Source organism: Taeniopygia guttata, chromosome 11 (assembly GCF_048771995.1).
Source record: "Taeniopygia guttata chromosome 11, bTaeGut7.mat, whole genome shotgun sequence".
In the NCBI taxonomy this organism is placed as follows: domain Eukaryota; kingdom Metazoa; phylum Chordata; class Aves; order Passeriformes; family Estrildidae; genus Taeniopygia; species Taeniopygia guttata.
In genome coordinates, this window is record NC_133036.1 from 17,523,406 (window position 1) to 17,544,256 (window position 20,851).

Consider the following 20,851-nt stretch of genomic DNA (forward strand, 5'->3'; position numbering starts at 1 on the left):
CATTCCCTGCCACCAACATGCCTGTGGTTTTCATGCCCTTTAATCATATTGATATTAGCAATGGAATTGGCACCTGAGACTCTTTTCATGGGTAGGTTTGGATTAGGCAAATTATGCAGCCCCTTATTTTCACAAGGGATCAGCTTCAATTCAACCCACTGTATGATTCTCAGAGTTCAACATATGATTAGGAAAGTTCAGCTATCCTGTTTGGAAACAGTGCAATTTACATTCCCCAGACTTGCAGAGTCTCAAACCTTTCACTGAGGTGGACTCTGCATCTGCAAGTCAGAAAGTCAGTGATTGATTATTGAAACTCTCTCCAGTACACAGTGAACATCAAACAAAGTGTGTGCCCTGTTGGTATTGATTTAGAACTGATGATCTCATTAGAAAGCCCTAATTCTCAACATTGCTTTGGTTTACACAGTCTTTAATTTATTTTAAAAAAGCCGATTGGCCCACTATTTCAGCCTCATGACTGTCCCCTCATCTTACAAGACAACTCCTTTAGTCTTTGAGCATTTAAAAGGTCATTAATCCAAATGCTAATGCAATCAATACTATATTAAAGAAATTATAAAAACTAAATTAATATTAGGTAACCTGATGCACTATGTCGTGAGGTTTTAAAATGTGCTTGTTGTCAGCACATTTAAAATAATAAATTAAAAGAGTGCGCCTTTCAAAAAATTATCCCCAGGAAGTTTTAAAATTATTTTCTCCAAAATTTAAACCATGAAACAGTAAGGAAAATAGATACTATTTACTTTTAGTTGATTTAGCTTTTATAATGATGCTATTAAAAAAAAAAACAAACAAAAAAAAAAACCCAATTTGTAGTTAAAATTCAATTTTAAAAACAAGTGGAAAACTGTAAGTTGAATGAATTTGGCCTTAAAAACAGAACAGTTCTGTCTCATGCTGCGGGTGGAGGGTGGTCCCTGTTAGCTGGAGCTGGAGGAGATCAGACTTGGCACATGCCTCTATTTCGTACCACAAAACCCCATAGATTTGATACAAATGCATATTATTTTCTATTCTGAGAACATAAACCTCCTCTCAGTTGCCTTATCTAAGCTGGCTCAGGTAGCCTGCATATTCATATGGAATCCTAGTGATTCCATGCTCATAAAGAGCCAGTGCTTCTGTTGTTTGTGCATTTGTAAACAATCCTGGTCTCAAATCTGAGCAGCCAGTGTGCACCACTGTAATAATTTACATCTCACAGAGATGGTGGCATGAAACCAGCATTTGCTGAAAGTTTTAGAAAGAGCATTCACATTTTGAAATGCATTTATTTAACAGGCTTTCAAAGAAAAAAGCTAGTTGAGAAATCAATGTACATCCACCCTCCAGCATCTACCCACCTTGCATCCTGTGGATTTTAAACCTGAGGCATGAGGAAATTTTATTAATTTTTTTTTTTTTTAATCTTAGGTAATAAAAACTGAGCTGTTGAAGCTACACTCTTAAAACTTTCTCCCTTTTATCATCACTGGAAAATCCTGTATATCTTCAGTGCTTGTTTTTGCAGCCTCTGTGCTATTTACCTTCCCTCTCAGATTTTCTGGCTGGATCCATGTCATTGTCTGGGTGTCTCCTTTCTGCACCTTCGTCTTGAATGCTAAAACAATCGATGTGGACTCTCAGTTCAGGGTGTTTCCTTTCAAATGTCTCCAGTAGCTGATACTGGTCATTTAAAGTCTTTCAAATGAGCAGTTGTTAAAAAAAGGCCTTTTTTTTCAACTATATCTATGTTATTATCACTGATATTAATTTTCAAGGCATTGGCTGGACCAGCTTTTTAGAGTTTATGTGTGCTCACCTTCCAGGCCTTTCATTAGCCTGGATTTCTCCTGGTCTGCTGAGAAATTTATGCATAGAAACTGCCAGCTGAAGAGTTCCACCAAAGCATTTAGGAGGAAAAAAAAAATCCAGAATTCAAAAAACAAAAGGTCACAAATCTTGACCACAAAAAAAAAAAAGAGAAAAAAAAAAAAAAAAAAAAGAAAAAAGAAAAAGAGGGAAAAATTATATCCACAAAATGAAGACTTATGCTTTTGCTCCTGTAAAAAGGAACAGTGTGCAGGTTTCAGCATTTGGCACTTCATCTATTGACTTCACATCAAACATCTATACACCAAAATACAGCTGTGAACATATTATTTGGGAGAAACTATCAAGGAAAGAGGACTGTGTCTGATAAAGGGGAAAATTCCCCATAGAAAATCATGTTGCACAGATTATTGCTATGTAATGATGGCAATCTCAAAAAATCACAGCCAGCAATACAACTGAAGTGAGTGATCCCTGTTCAGGCAAGAAATAACCAAAATACAGATTGATGAGAAAATCTCTTGTTAGAGAAAAATAGTATTTGCTTGCAGAATCTGTATCTTATGTACTATATCAATTTCCTTACAGTGGCTCTTTCCCTTGTAACCATTAGTAAAATACCATTTTAACAGGCCAGAATTTTGGAAAAAAGGTCTGTTGAAGGAGTGGGAAAACATGGGCCAAGGTTAATTTTGGTTTATAAACTAATAGAAAACAGCCTAGTGTTAGCTGTTCTAGATTTAAGATTAAAGACAATTTGGCTGAAGAAAGAATATTTTTAGTGGAGCAGAGCTGAACTACAGTGGATCAAGTTCTGAGTGGCTGGCAGCTGATACAAAGAGTCTGGCCAGGATGGGTGAAGGTGAGTATTTATGGATCAGCAATGGCTGCTTGTTCAACCTCATCCCAGAATCATTAAAGCTGGAAAAGACACCCAAGGTCATCCACTACACCCTTTGGCTGGATCCTACTACTTCTACTTCCACTAAACCATATCTATGAAAAATTCATATTTTATGATTGGCTTTTTGCAAATGTTACAATGAATGTTATATGTGTAATGTTAGAAAGTTATGCTGTATTAATTCTCTTAAGCAGTGTGTTAAATATAGTTTTAGGTTACAACATAAGTAGAAACTCTGCAATGTAGAATTTTTTTACTAGTTCAAGCAAGAGATGAGATAATCAAGAAATTCTTCACACAGAGATGACAGTGACTTGGGCCCCATAAAGAGTTATTGCCTCCTTATCAGAAAATACAAATATTCTTCCACCTTCTCTCTGTCTTTATGGAACCACCAGAATTAAGGGGAAGAAGTTGACAAAAACCAGAAAAGTTCTTAATTTGCAAGGAATTTATGCATCATGTATGAGATATATGAATGTACAACAGGCTATTGATTTTAAGGTTATTCCTTTGTTCACAAGGGATGCTTTTCATGACTTAGTGTCCGAGAGCATCCGGGATGTTTTCATTGCTTTTTATTGTCTTGTAATTGTCCTAACTCTAAATTTTATTACTGTAATTATATTACTATTTTTATAACCATTTTATTGTTATTAAACATTTAAAATTTTAAAAACCAAGTGATTGGCGTTTTTCACAACAGCACAAAGTGCCACATCCGCTCGTTTTTTGAACACCTCCAGGGATGGGCACTCCAGAGCTCCCTGGGCAGCCCCTGCCAAGGCCTGAGCACCCTTTCCATGCAGAAATTCCTGCTGGTGCCCACCTGAGCCTGCCCTGGCCCAGCCTGAGGCCGTTCCCTCTCCTCCTGTCCCTGTTCCCTGGAGCACAGCCCGACCCCCCGGCTGTCCCCTCCTGGCAGGAGCTGTGCAGAGCCAGAAGGGCCCCCTGAGCCTCCTTTGCTCCAGGCTGAGCCCCTTCCCAGCTCCCTCAGCCCCTTCCCCAGCCCCGTTCCCTTCCCTGGACACGCTCCAGCCCCTCCAGGCTCTGGTGGCCATGACGGGCCCAGAGCTGCCCCAGCCCTGGAGGTCCCTGAGCAGGGCCAGCCCAGGGGACAGCCCTGCCCTGGGCCTGCTGCCACCCCGGGCTGGCACGGCCCAGGTGCCACTGGCCTCAGGCACAGCTGGGTTTGTGTCAGCCCCTGTCACCAGCACCCCCAGGGCCTTTCCCAGCAGCAGCTTTCCAGCCCCTCTGCCCAGCCCAGCTCCATGGGGCTGGGGGGACCCCAGGGCAGGACCTGGCACTTGGCCCCGTTGTCCCTCAGCCCATGGACCAGCCTGTCCAGAGCCAGATGCTTTCCCAGATGTGCTGTTTTGAGGAGTAGGAGTAGGAACTTTCCTAATTTAGGAAAGAAGGAGAGCACAGCACTCAGTGAGGAGAGCCGTGCTCTGCGCACAGATTGAGGAGCGGCTGCTGTCAGTGCCCTGAGCAGTAACACAGCTCCAAGGAAAGCCAGGCTCCTGCTCCAGACAGCCTCAGCACACACAGCTCCCAGCACGAACTGATGGAATGTTCATGCTCCTGCTCAGAGGCAATATTCCCGCAGCACCAACCCTTCCTGTTGGGAGTTTTCTCACCAAACTGATAAATTATGATAACAGGAGGCTTTAGAGATAATTTTCCTTAATGGAAAACTCCAATAAAAAGCTAATCATACTTGGATATAAAAACATTTTATTTCACTTCATTTTGCTTTCTTTTTTTCCCACTGAATTTTTATGTTCCCAAGTGTCTTGTTTCAAATATCTTGGGTATTTTGCAACGCTACCCACAAGGGGTGATATAATGAGTACAGGGAGAATGTAACTAAGTGATGTGTAACAAAGTAGTGCTCATTTGTAGGTTGAATCATAAAAAGAAATTTTTGGAGGAATATTGCACTGAGCAGAGACAATTGGAAATAGCAATGCAGAGCTGAGTGGTAATGGTTAGAATATTAAGAAATTACAAAGTGCAAAGATCTCGATTTAGAAGAGATTAATTTCAGAACACTCAAGTATTGCCAGTCCTACTCAAGCTGAGCATTGGGGTAAACAGCAAATGCAAATCACCATGGAAACATCTTCAGGTCACCCTGGAGCAAATGCTGGGGCTGGGCTCCCACCTGATGCAGCGTGAGCTGTGTGTGATGCCAGCACTCAGCTGGGCCAGGCTGGAGATCAGGGAAGGTTCTGTGTCCCCAGAGGTGCTGGCACTGCCCAGGCTGCCCAGGGAATGGGCACAGCCCTGAGGCTGCCACAGCTCCAGGAGCCTTTGGACACCAGGGATGGACAGGGGGGATGCTGGGGGGTCTGGGTAGGGACAGATACGGACTCAATCCTTGCTCATCCCATCCAACTCAGGGTGTTCTGTGATTCAAAGGCTGCTCAAGGTTCCAAGGGGTGCTATTTGCTTTGCTTCAGGAACAAAATATTCATTTTGCTTTACTAAGAAGGCACCATCTCATATTATATTTTTGTGCAGACTAATGTCAAATTACCAAGAAAATTATTTCTGAAGATTTTGATGATTATTTAAAAACTTGATCACTACACAGTTTTGAGTTTCTCCTAATTTCTGGAAGATGGGAATCAGGAGGACTTCAAACAGGTAATGTATTCACAGCATTTCTTCAGCAGAGGCGCCCAAAGTGGGGGAAGCAGGTTCTGAAGTTCCAGTGCAGGGTACTCTTTCACCCTGCATCTCTTGCTGCACAGAATGCCAGTTTCTCTGGAACAACAGAGCAGTTGTTTGCAGGGATTCAGGAGTAAATTTGCCAACAGTAGTCAAGACTACTGTGGGTGAGAGCATCTTCATGTTGCAAGATTTGTGTGCTTCTTACTTCAGACATAAATCACTTACATGTCAAAAATTAAGATTACTTTTATATGAATGAAGTTATTCTTTTTGCATCTACATTAAAGGTACCACAAGCTAACAGTATTTTGATTTTTTCTGCAAGGATGTTGTTGGAAAAGGATGAAACCCCTTCCTCAGAGTGGTTCCAACACAAGTCTTTTCCTGCTAATCAGCACCAGACCAACAGAACAGTTGAAAGACTATTTTCAATTTGCTTTTTCATAAGAATGTACTGACATCTGAAAAGGTAAAAAGGCCTTAACAATATCTAAGAGACCATGAACATCAAAGAAGCGTACACAAAGCTTTATTCTATGTCTTTAAAAGGTGCCTATTGTTCACCTGATACTGAATCAGCTTCCCTGTCTCACAAACAGGAGGATCAGAGCAAAAGGAACGTGTAAGAAGAGATCTGTCCTCATCCACAACATGAGCAACTCCTGCTTATCAAGGACAAAATGTGAATCTATGAGACAAAAATGTTCCAACCAACTTATTTTGATTTCTGATTTCAACCACATAAAAAATTGTAGAAATATCACAAGCCACATTAATTTTAATTTTTAATATTAGTTTTTAAAATAATGATTTAGCAAATACATTTGCTAAATCTTTTAGAATTCCAAATATAATTTATTCATGCAATGTCTTGTGTATAAAATTTTGGCAATGAGCAAGGATAACTGAAACTGGAGAAATAATAACAGATGTCAGAATAGAGTGATATAGGCATTGCCTGGGTTGTAGATTTTAAGAATATCTCATAGTACTGGTTTTCAAGTTGGTTTGATAAAGACTTTTTATTTTCCCTAGTGTTATTGCATTATTATTATAAGGCAAACATGATTTCAATGAAACAGAAAGAACCTCAGATTCCTCCTTAGTCTCCTTTGGGTGCTCTCCAGGGAATGCATCTCCCACTTAGCCAATGTCAGGAATACGTTGTTCTCTCTGGTTACAGCAGCCCCACAAATGTTGGAGGGCTCATTTGCATCCTTTGCATCTCCACACAAACACAACAACTACAGAGAACATGGCTCTAAGTGATTTTTAACCCTGTTCATCAAATGCCAGTTTAACATCAAAGTTTCACGCTCTGTTAATATCCTAACTGACAAATGTAAGAGACAGCCTTTGCTATGAGTTTGTCTTAAAAGCAATGTGAGGCAGGATTAACTTTGTCATTCTGCAGAAGAAAGGGAATGTGATTTCTAACATGCTCTTGCTGAGCTGGGGAGGAAAGCAAGCACACAGCACATTACAATGACTTGAACGACTTGACAGCTGTTAGCTAAACAATACAACATTAATTTTCAACATTTTTGCACATGGCTGCGTGAGAGATCCCTTAATCCCAGTTCCTATTCTACTTCTGCCTCATTGTTGCTGTCTCCTTTTGTATCACCTATTATAATCAGTTTCTGCTGTGTACTCCCTTTCACCTTATTATTGTCACAAAAGTAAGGTACGAGGTTAATTCAGACTCACTTCCCCGGGGTACATTAAGATGGATTTAAGTACTTTATTGAGACAGTCTGACTTCAAAAGCTGCTTTATCAGTTCCTACCAGAGAGAGAGACCCATCCATGACAGCAGTAAACTAACCATAAATTTTCATATTCTATATGCTGAGTGACTTTCAAAAGGAGAACTATTGATTTTGTCATTTACGAATGGATTTAGTCAAATTAGTCTTTTCATTGTGCACAATAAGACAGCTTTGTTATTAGGAATTAGAGGATAAAACTGTGTGGAACAAATGAAACTGCCATTTTTGGGATCCTCAGCACAAATTCAATAAGCTTTAGTTATGCCACCCTGATCATTTTGTTCACGACCAGCTACTCTCCATACTTTGATTGTCTTCAAAGGGAAGGAAAAGTGGCCTCTGCCTTCAAGAGGCACTTTCAGAAGACTTAACCTTTCAAAGAGCTCTCATGCTATTTCCTTTGAAAGAGCTAATAACTTGTTTGCTGAAACGGCAGGAGTATTTACTGACACACTTGAAATCAGACAAAGATTACACAGGGAAATAAACAGAGACACTGTCACTGTCAACAATAAATTAAGTTGGAGCTAAAAACATAAAATGTTTAGAGTGGAGCAGACATCACTCAGCGTTATACTACTCGAGCCTCTGAACTTTTCCACACACAATGAGCACTGATGGGCCCTGGTTACCTTTCCTGAAGAGCCACTCCAGATGGTTATTTCAGGATCTGGGCTGCAGTGCTGGAAATAACAAGGCTGACATGGTGTCCTGATTTTCCTCCCCTTTGTGTGGTGCCTGGCAGGAATACACCAGCTCAAAAGTGGATGGAGAGCAGAGTGTCAGACAGAAAGCCACTGGGGAGGAGGAGCTGTGTGCCAGCCCTGGGTAGCCTGAGTGATTTGGTGTTTGTCAAGCCAAATGCATGCATGAGTGGGCCTGCATAGAAATAGCAGCATGAAAAAATTAAAACATCTCAACAGCCCAGCATTTGATACTTCTTAATTATTTATTTCAAAGGTTTATGCATCTAAGCTTGTCTTTTCCATTTGGTAATGCAGAAAGGCCAAGACTTTTAACTTCCTTCACCGCTGCAACATTATTTTCTAACCAGTCCTGTGTCCAGTTTTTTTTTTTAATATATTTTACATGCTACTAGAGAAATTACAAGGCCCATGCTATATCTGCACTCTGCACAGGGTACCTGTGTATTCAGATATTTGCTTGGAAATATAGACCGGTAACATTTTGAAAACTTAAATACTTTTTCTGAATTGATTGTGGCCCTAAAGATTATCTCTTTGTCCAGAGATGCCAGACACAAAGTGAAAATAAGTGAATTCTAAATAGAAACTATTTCAGTCCCTAATTCCCTTCAGTTTCAGAAAGGAATGGTGAATATTTTACAAACCTGATGGATGCCTGTGAAGCAAGTCCAGCGCTTTGGCTGCCTTTTCTAGGAGCACTTCTGCCAGCAGTGCAGGAAGCAGAGCCAGCCCTAGGAGCTGCAGGTTCTGCAGTGTACATCCAACCCACTGGGCCCCAAAAGCAGCAGCCAGTGCAGGTGAAAGCAGCTTTACAATGCAAACACAGAGGCACATCTTTGTCAAAGGCTTTGATAATACACAACATGTCTTTCAGGGCAGGAAAACATAATCAGTGCTTAGAGATATGTTGCAGTTTGGAGAAGCATGTTTACAAGGATCTTTTTTAGAAATCTCCAGCACAAACCAAAAGCCTAATCACTTGACAACTTTGCTTTTTTTCATTTTACAGCCAACTCTTTGGTGCAGACCTTGTCCCCACCCCAGAGATGGAGAAACTGATGTTTGTGCCAACACAGTCAGGGTTAAGCATTGGCTGCTAAATGGAATTAATTGGCTCTGGGACAGGGACAAAAGCATGGGAGCTGGGCTAGCTCTGGCTTCTGGGTGCATGGGTGTTCCACAGCAGATTTCCTCAGGTTCTGACTGCAGCCTTGCAGCTCAGTGCTGGTTCCATGGCTTGTGCAAGCTGCTACAGCCCAGGAGGGCAGAGCCAGCGTGGAGCCACACAGGTCCCTCAGTTCAGACCTCGTAAACCAAAAACTCCGTTGGCCTAACATGGCAAACTTCCCTCACAATTCAGTGAGGAGAACAAACCTACCTAGGAGAATACACACCGGATACTTCATGGCCAAGTAAGCAATACCTTGACTATAAAATTTATGATCTGTTAAACACAGCAGATTATTTCTTATTAATATCTTTATATTTCTCATATGAACCATGTTAAAATGAATGGAGTTTAGCCATTCCTACCAAAGGATAATGTGATTAACTTACTTAAATATCTCAAATAAATGGATAGTGATGTGCTGTGGAAAAAAAAGGACATGGAGTTAGGATCCTGAGTGAAATCACTGGGAAGATTATTGCTAATTATCACAGGAATGGAATAAGGCCCACTATCTCAGCTTAGGTCTGAAGATGAGCAATCTTTTGTGATAAATTAACAGATTACTTTCCTGAAGACAATATCAAACTCAATATCAAATTAAAGAAAAAGAAAAGCCACTGATGCACAGTCATGTTTATGCAAAGCAGGAATAGAGCACAGGCTTAATTATAACGATATCCTTGGGCACTGAGTTTGAAGCAGATGCAAAAAATTGAACACATGGATGTGCTTCACTAAGTAGGAATAAAAGGGAAGAGAGTAGCTGAGGTACCAAGCCAAAGTGAGAAACCCTCAGTGGTTTCAGCTTTAAGTATAGCACAATATGAATGTTTATTGGACTCTGTGCTATTTTCATGTATGAATTGTTTAACAGGAGCAGAGTAAACCCATCCTTTGTCTTCCAATGTCACACACCATTAGTCAGAACAGGTGCTTTAAAATAGGGCATTAATGACGTTAGAGACACTCTCTAATTATACATAATAATAACAACAATAACAACCATCACTAGCCTGAAGTTTGTGTAACTTAAGCAGAAATATGTAAGGACATGACTTTAGCTGTTCATCAGAGCAATACTTAATTGTAACACTTGTGGAAAGAGAGCAACTTCTTCACTTGCTGCTTCAGCTTTCAGTTCCACCACGTTATTTATATCAGGTTATCCATGTAAGAAGGATGAGTATAATGCTCTCCAGCCCTGCTGGAGGTTAGGACGTACTAGAACACACACTTGAGACCATTTTCAGGAAGATATTTTGTCAGTCTCCTAACAGAAATTGTTACTGGAGGACACCATTTCTTTTGATGCTGAAAAAATGTAGCTTTTTAGCTACACAACACAAATCTCTGACAGTCTGGCACTTATTTTGCAAAAGCTTCAGACAAGAGGGTTTTAATCGTGAACTTTAATGTGTTTAAGAACGGAGTCCTAAATAATTCTGCCATTTTACAGCTGATAAACTGTGTAAGCTCAACCGATGTGTTATTCAAAACTGACCCTGCCAAAGAAAAAAATAAATAGATCATAAAATCTCTAGCATCATTATTTGGAATATTGAAGGCATTTGTATAACAGGTTTGTTTATGCAGCAGTAATTTTGCTCTCTATGTTTCCTTGCTATTAACTAATAATAGCAAAATGTTCTCACAGAGAAAAAGATCCAGCTGCAAACAAATGTTATACCCCTGGAGGCTTCTGGTTTCCCCTATGGAAAGGAATGCACTGGATAATGTGATGTAGCTATAATAAAAGATCCCCCATAATAGTGCTGCCTATGAGTTTATTTAGAAAGAAAAGACTCAAACATTCTGAAAAATGTGCATGTGGTTTTAAAAAGGCACCCTGAAAACTGATGATTTGCTGAACCTAAAAATCCGTGAAGAATTATGCTACCAAATGACAGATTTGAGGTATAGAATATTACCCACAGTATTATTTTAAGAGTGGAGTCTAAATTCTGGTTTCTTTGCATTGCTAACTTAAGTCTTTGTAAGACTCTATTTACAACCTGACATCTGAAAACTGATACAGTGAAAATGAAATCCTTTCTTCAACTTTTATGGTAATTTCAACATTTTTCTTATGTGCTGTCCTTCCCCTAAAATAACTCACTCTCTGACAAAAGGCTATTTGAATAATCTTTCAATATACAAGTTTCTGCAGAATGGAAGCTAAAGAATAAAGGAGGGAGCTGAATACCCAAGTGCAGTGTGAGGCATTAGGATGCAGGGAGATGATGTGATTCCCTGCACAGGTTTCCACTGTTACAAAGGAATCCTCATCAGGAGAAATCGACCCTGAGCCTGGAATGCTGTACCTTGAGTATGAGGCAATTATCATCAAAGGTCTCTCAAGATATTTGGCCTTATTCTTTTTAGGACAAAAAGAAACAAAAGCAGTTATTGCATCTTAATTGAGGGTAAACACTGGTAGGCATCTGTTATCTACAAGGAGAGATGTGTGTCAGAATATGACTAGATCTAATCTGAAATGAGTGCTGAGATTAGCCAAAATTCTCCAGACATTATCTCTGTGTAGGACTGTTTCTCTAATCTTGTTCTAAGGCTAAGATCAATGAAGCCTTAAAGAAGGATTTACTGATGCTGATAGGATTTTCTCTTTTGGATAGATTGTTAGGTGAAAAAAGCCATATTAATAGGAATACATTCAAAAGTTTCTGGATGGTGCTCTCACATTGCATGAAATATTTCTACTGTAAAACAATTCTTTATTAAAGTACAAAACACCCTTTCATACTGGCAGTGCTACTTCTGGTACCCACAAAATGCGAATTTTCTGAGCTTAAGATCCCAAGTCTAAATTGCAAAGGAAGGAGATTTGGGCAAAGGTTAAAGATAATGAATATACTGAAACCTGTCTCAGATAGATGGATTTCATCTTAAGATAATATCTCTTCATATGCTTTCAAACATAAGAAAAGTGTGCTGCTGATACTTTTATCTCTGGAAGGATTATTTTCTTTAGCAGCAAGAGGCTTCTAGACAATCACTGTCCACACACTACAACCCTCTGCTGAAACATCCTCAGCTCAGACATGTGGGAGAATAAACACTTTCTTCTCAATATTTTTAATCCCAACTAATCCAGGAATAAACTAGAATCTACAGATAATCTATCAATCATTGTTGCCATAAAATAAAATCCCAAGATTCCCCCTGTTTCCTAGAATAGCAGTACTCTCTCATGACAACATCTGAATTACAGTGCACTCCTTTTATTCCCAGTTTTAGTAATACCAAATAATTATTATACATTAATACTAAACATAATTGCTGCTGTCTAAACAAACTATCCACCAGATTTTCAAATTAGATGCATTTCTTTCCCTAGGTGGCAACTAGAATGAGAGAGTTCTCTTTCTAGGAATTGGTTGGGCAGTAGGAGAGTGGGTTCCAGGACAGACAGACAGACAGCAACAGCTGAAATGGGAAAAAGAAACAGAGCTGTGGATGGGAAAGACAGATGGAGCAGGTGGGAGAGGAACAAAGACCTGGCAGAGGAGGATGAGGGTGAAGGTTAGAGAAAACTGGAAATAGGTTAAGAGACATATTAAGAGTACAGTGGAGTGTAGTTCATTTAAAAACAAAAAAAAAAAAAATGGTAGAAAAAACCATCTTGGGCACCTCCTGCAATAGCTAAAAAGCTTTTTTCTAGTGAGATTGTCCAGTTCAGCAAATCAGCAACTGGGGTGCAGTGGTACCACCAGGTAGAGGAGAAGGAAAATTCAGGAGTTCCCAAGATACTGTAATGCTCAGATAGAACACTTCTAGGCTGCACTGAGAGTGCAGAACTGCAGGGAAATAAAAACTCCATGGCTGCAAACTCAGGTAAGAGATGCTGTACACAGAAAGGTAATTCAGAGCTAATCAGTACAAATTGCCTGAAAGAAATTTGGTAGGCTGTAATAGGGATAAATCCATGAGTCAAAAAGCATTCCTGGGTTTTTTTATCCACATCCCAAGGCACTTACCTCTCACCAGCCATGGTGGGCATTTAAAAAATCCCAGAGAAGATGAGAGCCACATCCTCAGTTCAACTGAGCTGTTTCACATCTGAGACATCTCAGAGGGTGATTCAATTCAGGAAATATTACTAGAAAGAAATTTGAAAGGAAAATATATTTTAGTGTCCCACAGAGAACTGAGATTTCAAAATCCTCCCCTGAAACAGCAATTTTAGGGAACAAAGATCAGGAAATTACTAAAAATGGAAGGCAAAAAAAAAAGGGGGGAAAGCTCTTGAAAAGTGAAAACTGAAAAGTGTCCACTTGTAGTCTGCTTATCAAGTGTTGGTCTGGAATGTGAAAGAGCTGCTCTTATTTTCTCACAGCAATTCAAATCTGTAAAATGCTTTTCCAATCTAGAACAATTTCTTTCAAAGCTTTGCTTTTGAGACGGCAATATTCCTGTTTAAAAGAAAAAAAAAAAAAAAAAAAAAGGCTTAAGATTTCTGATATTGAATATCTCTGCATATAGAATATAATAATAAAAAAAATGGTCACTCATAGAAAATGTACAGAAGTAAATGTTTGCCACTCCCTACCTCCTAAAAAGTAGTATTTAATGATTTAAAAAGTGAGGATCTTAACTGTATGAAAAAGATTATAAAATTTCCTGTTTGGGAAGGGCTGGGTTCAGCAATTCATAGACTGACAGCGTGGGTGTACCAGCAGTCACATCAACATGTGCAAAACATTTTAAACATTGCTTGTAAAATATTGAGCATATAAATATTTTGGAAGAACTGCTTTCATATTTGTTTAGTAATTTAAAGTGAAGAAAAACCGTATCATGGGCAACATAACTGGGTAAGCATGCTGTTGATTTTCTTTCTTGTGTCTTTCATATATACTCATTTCTCTTCAAAGAAAACCCACTAATAATGTTGATGTCCTACCCTGTCCAACACATGAGAACTTGACTGAGGTTCAGTCCTACAACTGTAGGACTGAAATGGCTCAGGCAGAAATAAGTAATATTTTCATGGTCCTTTCCAGGTAAATGATATGTGTGTACATAGCATTATGAAATTATTTCCTGTCTCCCCCTGGTAGACGATGTATTTAAAGAGGAATCCTATAAATGTGTATTTGGTGTAGACTGCCTTTGAGGGAACACTTTCTAGCTAAAAACCTATTTATAAATGCTTTAAAATCCATACAGTCAATGACCAAAGTGTAGTGGTGCTTCTTGGAGCGGCTCCAGCTCTTGTGCACACACATATTTAAGGTGTGTAAGCTGTATACTACTCAGATTAAACAGGCAGGCACACAAATAAAACCTGACTTTGGGAAAGAAAAGAAACATGCCCTGTCTGAAATGCATCAGAGTCTTTGCCTAAAATTATTACTTTCCTTCCACTTTGATTTGAAAGCACTCCACATCTTGCAGGAAATACTCAGAACCCATCAGATCCACAGGATACAAAAAGACTTTAAGGAGTCCAATAGAGAGGTTGTTTAAAATACCTTTATTTAAGGACAGGAGCCTGAACATCTGCACAGCTCTATTTGCAGATAAAAACCCAGGGAAATGGGGGGTTTGACAGTATTAAAAGGGGAGATTGGGAGCTGTTAAATACACACAGCCCCTCAGAATTCACCTAATGCCCATTTCCAGTTCACTTTGCTGTGACACACAAAAAAACACGAGGGGAAAGTGGCCCTCCCACGATTACCTGTGCTTTTAGCAAGCAGTGGGAGGGTCTGGTCCCTCATATTTACACAATTGTACATGTATGACCCTAATTCTTCCTGGGTTTAAAGTGGGAAATATACCCCCCACTCTGGACTAGGATCTGACACTTCTTTCCTACCCAGAACGACTCACTCAGGTTGTCTCACTCACAAATCCCACAGAAAATGGAGTTTCTACTGTGAAATCCTTTTTAACCTCATCTATAGCAGCACACATGACACCTCTGAAATATTATTTTATGCTAATTGCATGATCCAAAGCTGCTCTTTGAAGTGTTTGTTTGCTTTGTACTGGCTGTGCTGAAGAGGAGGATTATTCAGATTTCACCAGTCATATTCAGTGTTTGTCCCATGCAGCTCCAGAGTATATTATATATTCCATCCCTGAATATAAGCAACAATTATTGCACACACACCCATTGCCTCCTGACCTGCTGCTCCTGCTGTTTAGGCTGACACTCAGAAACAGTAGATCACAACCATCTGAGTTCAAATGATCCAAAAAAGTATGTTCTTTACAGTTTTCTAAGGAAAAAATGAGGCTTTAATACTGTATTGAGACAAAGCTTGTGAAAAGTTTATTTAAAAAAAAAAAAGAAGAGAAAAGAAACCCCCTGGCTTTCATTAATGTTCCTCTAATAATATGAAAACCAAATAAAAAATCCCCAAGCCAAAATCTGCCACATCTGCCTGGCCCTAAACATCCCCAAGCCTTTGGAGCTGAGCCATGTATGTCAGGAGGATGAAGTAAAATGTCTATCCACACTCTTGACCTTACATAAAGAAAAATTTCCTTCTTAGCTCCATTCCCAATTTAATCTCCCAGGACTTCTCTGCCTTCCAAGGCAGCAGGAACCTGACTTCAAAAGGTGCCTTGAAGCAGGAATTCTAAATTAAAGGAACACAAGTCCTATTTATGTATCCAGGACTAGAGAATAGCATCTAAGTGTGGCTTTAGTCTCTACTCAATCTCTAAATAGACCCATTTGATATTCTTCCAATTCTGATTCAATCAAAGGCTGAGGGATGTTTGGGAATTGCTGCTCTCAATGGTTGTCAAGAGGATTTTCAAGTAATCTTGATTCTATTAAATGACAATGCCTTGTTTACTTTAATGGGCCAAATGTTGGTCAGATGCACATAAAATACCTGAGTAAAGATTAGAAAATCAGGTCATCAGCTTTCAAGCCTTTTGGGGGTAAAGAAAGAGGGGTACTCCTCAGTGCCACTAAATCTGCCTGGGAACAATTGCACTTGAGGCAGCTGTGTTCCAGGGGGAGTTTTCAAGCTGCAAATAAACTCAAATGTTTGCCTTTGTGTTGGAGTGAAGTGGTTGGTCCTGAAAGCAATTTGAACACATTTTATTCAGTTATCAGCTGCATAAACAGTTTTGAAAATCTCCACTCAAACCCACCTGTGATCATCTGGGCTGGATGAAACAGAACTGTATGTGGCTGTTTGGGAGAACAATGAGCAATGAGCACTCGCTGGAGTTCAGAATCTCACATTGTTCAGATGAATCAGGGGAAACATTGGGTGTACTGTGATTTCTGACAGATCAGCTGGAGTGAAAGCACATTCTTCTGCTCAGCCCTATTAGCAGAGTGCTGTTCTTTTTCCACACTGTACCAGACCTCCTGTTTGTTTTTTATTTTTCTGTGCCTATTGTGCATTTTTAAGTTTTACAGTTCACATAAAGGGTCAGATCCTGAGAGATGATGAGCAATTGCTATGCACACTGCCTTAAATAGGTGTTCCAGAAAACCTGCCTCTGTTTAAAATTCAGTTGTCTTTACATATTGTTTACATCAGCCTCATTTCTGGGTTTTTGAAACAAAGGGAAGGCAATTGCCATGAATAACATATTATTTCCTACTATGTACATAAACTGGAAAGCATTCTGTGTCCTTTATACTGCAAAACAATTTTTCTGTGTTCAGTTAATATATTTCTATCTGCTAAATTTCAGATAACTAGCACAGGAAACAGAATTGAGGAGGCTGATTCTTTTTCAGATGGATGAAAACCTGTGAATTTCATTCTAAAAAATTACTAACTGAAGTAAAAGCCAGAGCCAAAAGCCAGGACCTACAGTTACTGCTGGGTTTGGACGAACTATGAGATTCTCGAGTTGCCTGCAAGGTGCTCATGAGGGGTTCCAAATGCACAAAATGCTAAACTCCAACCTCCTTGATGTTTCACATCCTTCAGTCAGCTTTGCTGTTTGGGTCTACATAAGCTGACTATGGAGCTGGTGCTTTTATTGTGGTTGAGTAATCAGTGATAGAAACAGCCAAACAGATCAGCAAGAAAACTCCATGGATTCTACAAAGGGTGTGCACTAGCAGCTCTCATTGGAAAGTCAGCTTTCCTGATGAAACAGCCTTATTTCTCAATAATTTCCCATTCTTATTTACTCTGGGGGAAGAACTGAGGGAGGACCTTCCCTCTCCTCCGTGTTCTGCCCAGAAATTCTCTATTATTTGCAGGCAGGCTGTGTTTGGGTGTTTAGCACAGATCATCCCTCAGCTGTGTGTGCCCACCTGGACTCTCAGCATTATTTGTGTGGGATCTCTGTACTCTACAGCTGTCATTAAAGTATTTTGCATGATACCTGCTCTTAGAGATATCACATGCTCTTATCTTGAGTCATATTAAATATATCCTTAGAAATTGTGGGTTTGCCAAGAGGCTTCCTGAAGTCTTAATCCCAGTTTGGGAAAGGAACTAACTCTTTTAGAGAAACCTCTTCAGTGGTGCATATGGAAAAGAATGATAAATAGTGCCACCAGCTATTTGTGAGACTTGCAATCGTGTTTTTTCAAGTGATAGAACAATATTCTCTAAGAACATTACAAGTGATAGCAACTGCCATAAATTAATATGAGTATTCAATTCAGTGACAGCAACATTTTGAAAGTGTTTTCAGCTTAATAGCAAGGAAAATTCAGCATTAGATTCTTGAACTGGATGAGAAATAGTCATTACTCCACTACCCACACTGTGACATGCTTAAGAGAGGCTTCAGGTGAAATTTTGATTTTTAATAAATTTCATACAATTCAAAGAATAACATCATTTTTCATTAGCTCAGTTGCACAAGTTCATGCTATAAGCATTCAAAATATGTTTTAGTGTCAAGCTTTAATTGCTGTCACAAAAATTATGTTGAAATCATCCACAGAACATGATTCTGTAGAGTTCTCTGAGAGCTCCTGACTTGACAGATAAAATAGGTTGAAAAGGAGGGAACTAATAATTTTCTACTGCTACAGATGAACTGTGTTATATAACCAGTTATATAACTTAACTCTGCACACACCTTGGCACAAACCTGCAGTAACCACCTCCTGTACTGAAGAGTGGCTGAGCACTTTTCTTCTGCACATGCTCATGGAATGGGGATGGGCTGGGAGGGACCTTAAATCCCATCCAGTGCCGCCCCTGCCATGGCAGGGACACCTTCCACTGTCCCAGGCTGCTCCAGCCCCAGTGTCCAGCCTGGCCTTGGGCACTGCCAGGGATCCAGGGGCAGCCACAGCTGCTCTGGGCACCTGTGCCAGGGCCTGCCCACCCTGCCAGGGAACAATTCCTCATTCCCAACATCCCATCCAGCCCTGCCCTCTGCCACTGGGAGCCATTCCCTGTGTCCTGGCACTGCAGTTCCTGAGGAATTGTCCCTCTCTGGTTTCCCTGCAGCCCCTCAGACCCTGGAAGGAGCTGTGGGGTCCCCACACAACTTCTGTCCAGGCTGAGCAGCCCCAGCTCTCCCAGGCTGGCTGCACAGGGGAGTGCAGTGCCCTCAGCACCTCTGTGGGTTCCTCACAGCACCATGACAATGACCAGCAGGTACCAATCAACGCATGGAAAAATACCAAACAACTCACCTGCCAAAAACCAACCAGCCAAGCAACCACCTCAGGCACTGGCACAGCTGATAAAGCAATAATGCCTGCCTGCACACCCATCTTCTCTGCTCTCACTTCCTTCCTCTCTGCTTCTACATCATTTGAGAAATCTTTTAAAGCTGGCACTTCTTATTTATTCATTCACCACATAATCCCTTGAGGGGCATAAAACAAACTGAATTTGTGCTCTTTCAGAGGTGCACATCTATTATTTCCACAGTTATCAGCATTCCACTCAATGGGAAGGTGCCACTCTTGCAGCAATGCTGCGCAGGCATGATGGGATTTGCTCTGAGAATGGTTTAACCTATAAAGTTGCATTAACTCGTCCCTGTTTGGGGCATCTCTGTGAGCTCTCCAAATGCACAACAGAAATATCTCCTTCAGTCTTGGGGGGCTCAGCAGTGCCCAGCTGAAGAGATCCATCAGCTGGGATGCACGGAGCTGCAGAGAGGCAGCTGTGCCTGCATTTGGCTCTCCCCTGGCCCTGGGAATGCTGCAAACTTCACAGAGATTTCCCATCAGCTCAGCTGCCCAGTGTGTCAAGTGGCACTGTGCAAACTGGCACAGCACAGCTTTGTTTGGATGAATGGTTAGCATTTAAAACACATTCCAGACAAGGTCCTTGGCAAACTGCAAGCAAAGACTGTGCTTTGAGTTTTCTCTTTTCTAACCACATGTCCCAGCTCTTGTTTTCCTCCTGCAGCTCCAGTTTCGCAGGCAGACAGCACTGTAGTCATTCAGTTCCAATTTTTCCCAGCTCCCCAAACTCATTAGCCTTCTACACACAGCCTGACTTAAGTCAAGAATTTTCTGTTTATTAGTGGAAAGCAGTAAAACTTGTGTGTAAAAGCTTGGACACAGAGCACTACAGCCAACACACTTCCTCACAAAAATGCATCATCTTACACCAAAAAAAATGTCCACATCTCTGTGTAATAAAACAGGTAATAAGATGTGCAAAACTGCTGCCTGTAATCCTGTGTGGATGTATCTGTTTTGATCAAAATGCAGATACAAAGCAATACAAACAAATAAGCACAAGAAGAATATAGGAAGGTACAGCTGTATTTTGCATTGAGGGTCAGGGGTTAGGTTAGGAGTACCACACCAATAGAATGTTACTGCTGGTGATGGACATGGGTTCTGCTTTGTACAGCTTTTTTTAATCTCTCTTCAGAGACTTCACTGGAGAGGTTTTGATCTGGGGCTCCTGGCTGCACAAAGAGTGCAGCCACCCAAGGTCATGCAGCGAGTCAGTAGTTTAATTAGGATTTGATCTCAGAATTTTTCCAGTTCTTGGCTACTTGCTCTAACAAGCAGCTGCTACAGCCTTGTAAAGATATTTATTTAGATGGTCTGTGGCCAAGAATGAAACCTATTCCAGGCAGCTGTGGTCACCACACATTCTGTTATTCCAAAATCTAGATAAATCACCACACAGTGAAGTGCTTAGGTAGCAGTTTCATAAGAAGGGATTTGGGAGTTACAGTGGGTTGCGAGCTGGACATGAATCATCACTTAGGTGTTGCACAAAAGGAAACTTCATACTGGGATTATAAGCAAAACTCTGACCTGCAGGACACAGAGAGAAATCTCTGAGCTCAGCTTAGCACTCACAAGTCCTCAGTTAATTTAAGTCCACTTTTGGGAAATGCACTTGGAAAGACACAAATGAATTTGAGAGAACCCAGAAGTGAGGAGAAAAAATAAAAATGATCAGGGACTGAGAAACACAGCTAACAGGAAAAAAAAAAAAAAACAACAACACTGAATGGAGAATTCAATCTGCTCACAAGCCGAGGGATTACACTGCAACAAGTAAAGTATTGCTTAGAGAGCAGAGAGAACCTGCAGAAAGGGGAACAACAGAGGGTGAAATGGGTTCACTTGTGAGGCACCCTGTCGCAAGGAGCACAGCAGACACTGAAAGAACACAGCTGAACTGGATTTTGTGGTTCTTTCCAGAACCACCTTTCCACTGCAGGGTGCTGGAATGTACTGGTATGATGAAACCTCAACCACCTTTTATGCATTTCAAACATCAAACTGTATTTAGTGTGACATCTCAGTGGCCACTGGTGTCCTCAAAGTACTGGAAAATCAGTGTTCATCTCTCTCCCACCCACACTTGGCACTGTGTTATCAAAGT

The 20,851-nt window shown here is 40.5% G+C and overlaps 1 long non-coding RNA gene across 2 annotated transcripts in view; it reads right to left on the minus strand.

Moving 5' to 3' along the window:
* LOC121470584 (uncharacterized) overlaps positions 1 to 20,851 on the minus strand; it is a 55,957-nt gene that overhangs the window by 29,619 nt on the left and 5,487 nt on the right. For both annotated transcript variants that reach the window (XR_012057729.1, XR_005981651.2), the window contains exon 3: positions 13,067 to 13,188. This is a non-coding gene — a long non-coding RNA (uncharacterized lncRNA). The remainder of the gene's footprint in view (positions 1 to 13,066; positions 13,189 to 20,851) is intronic.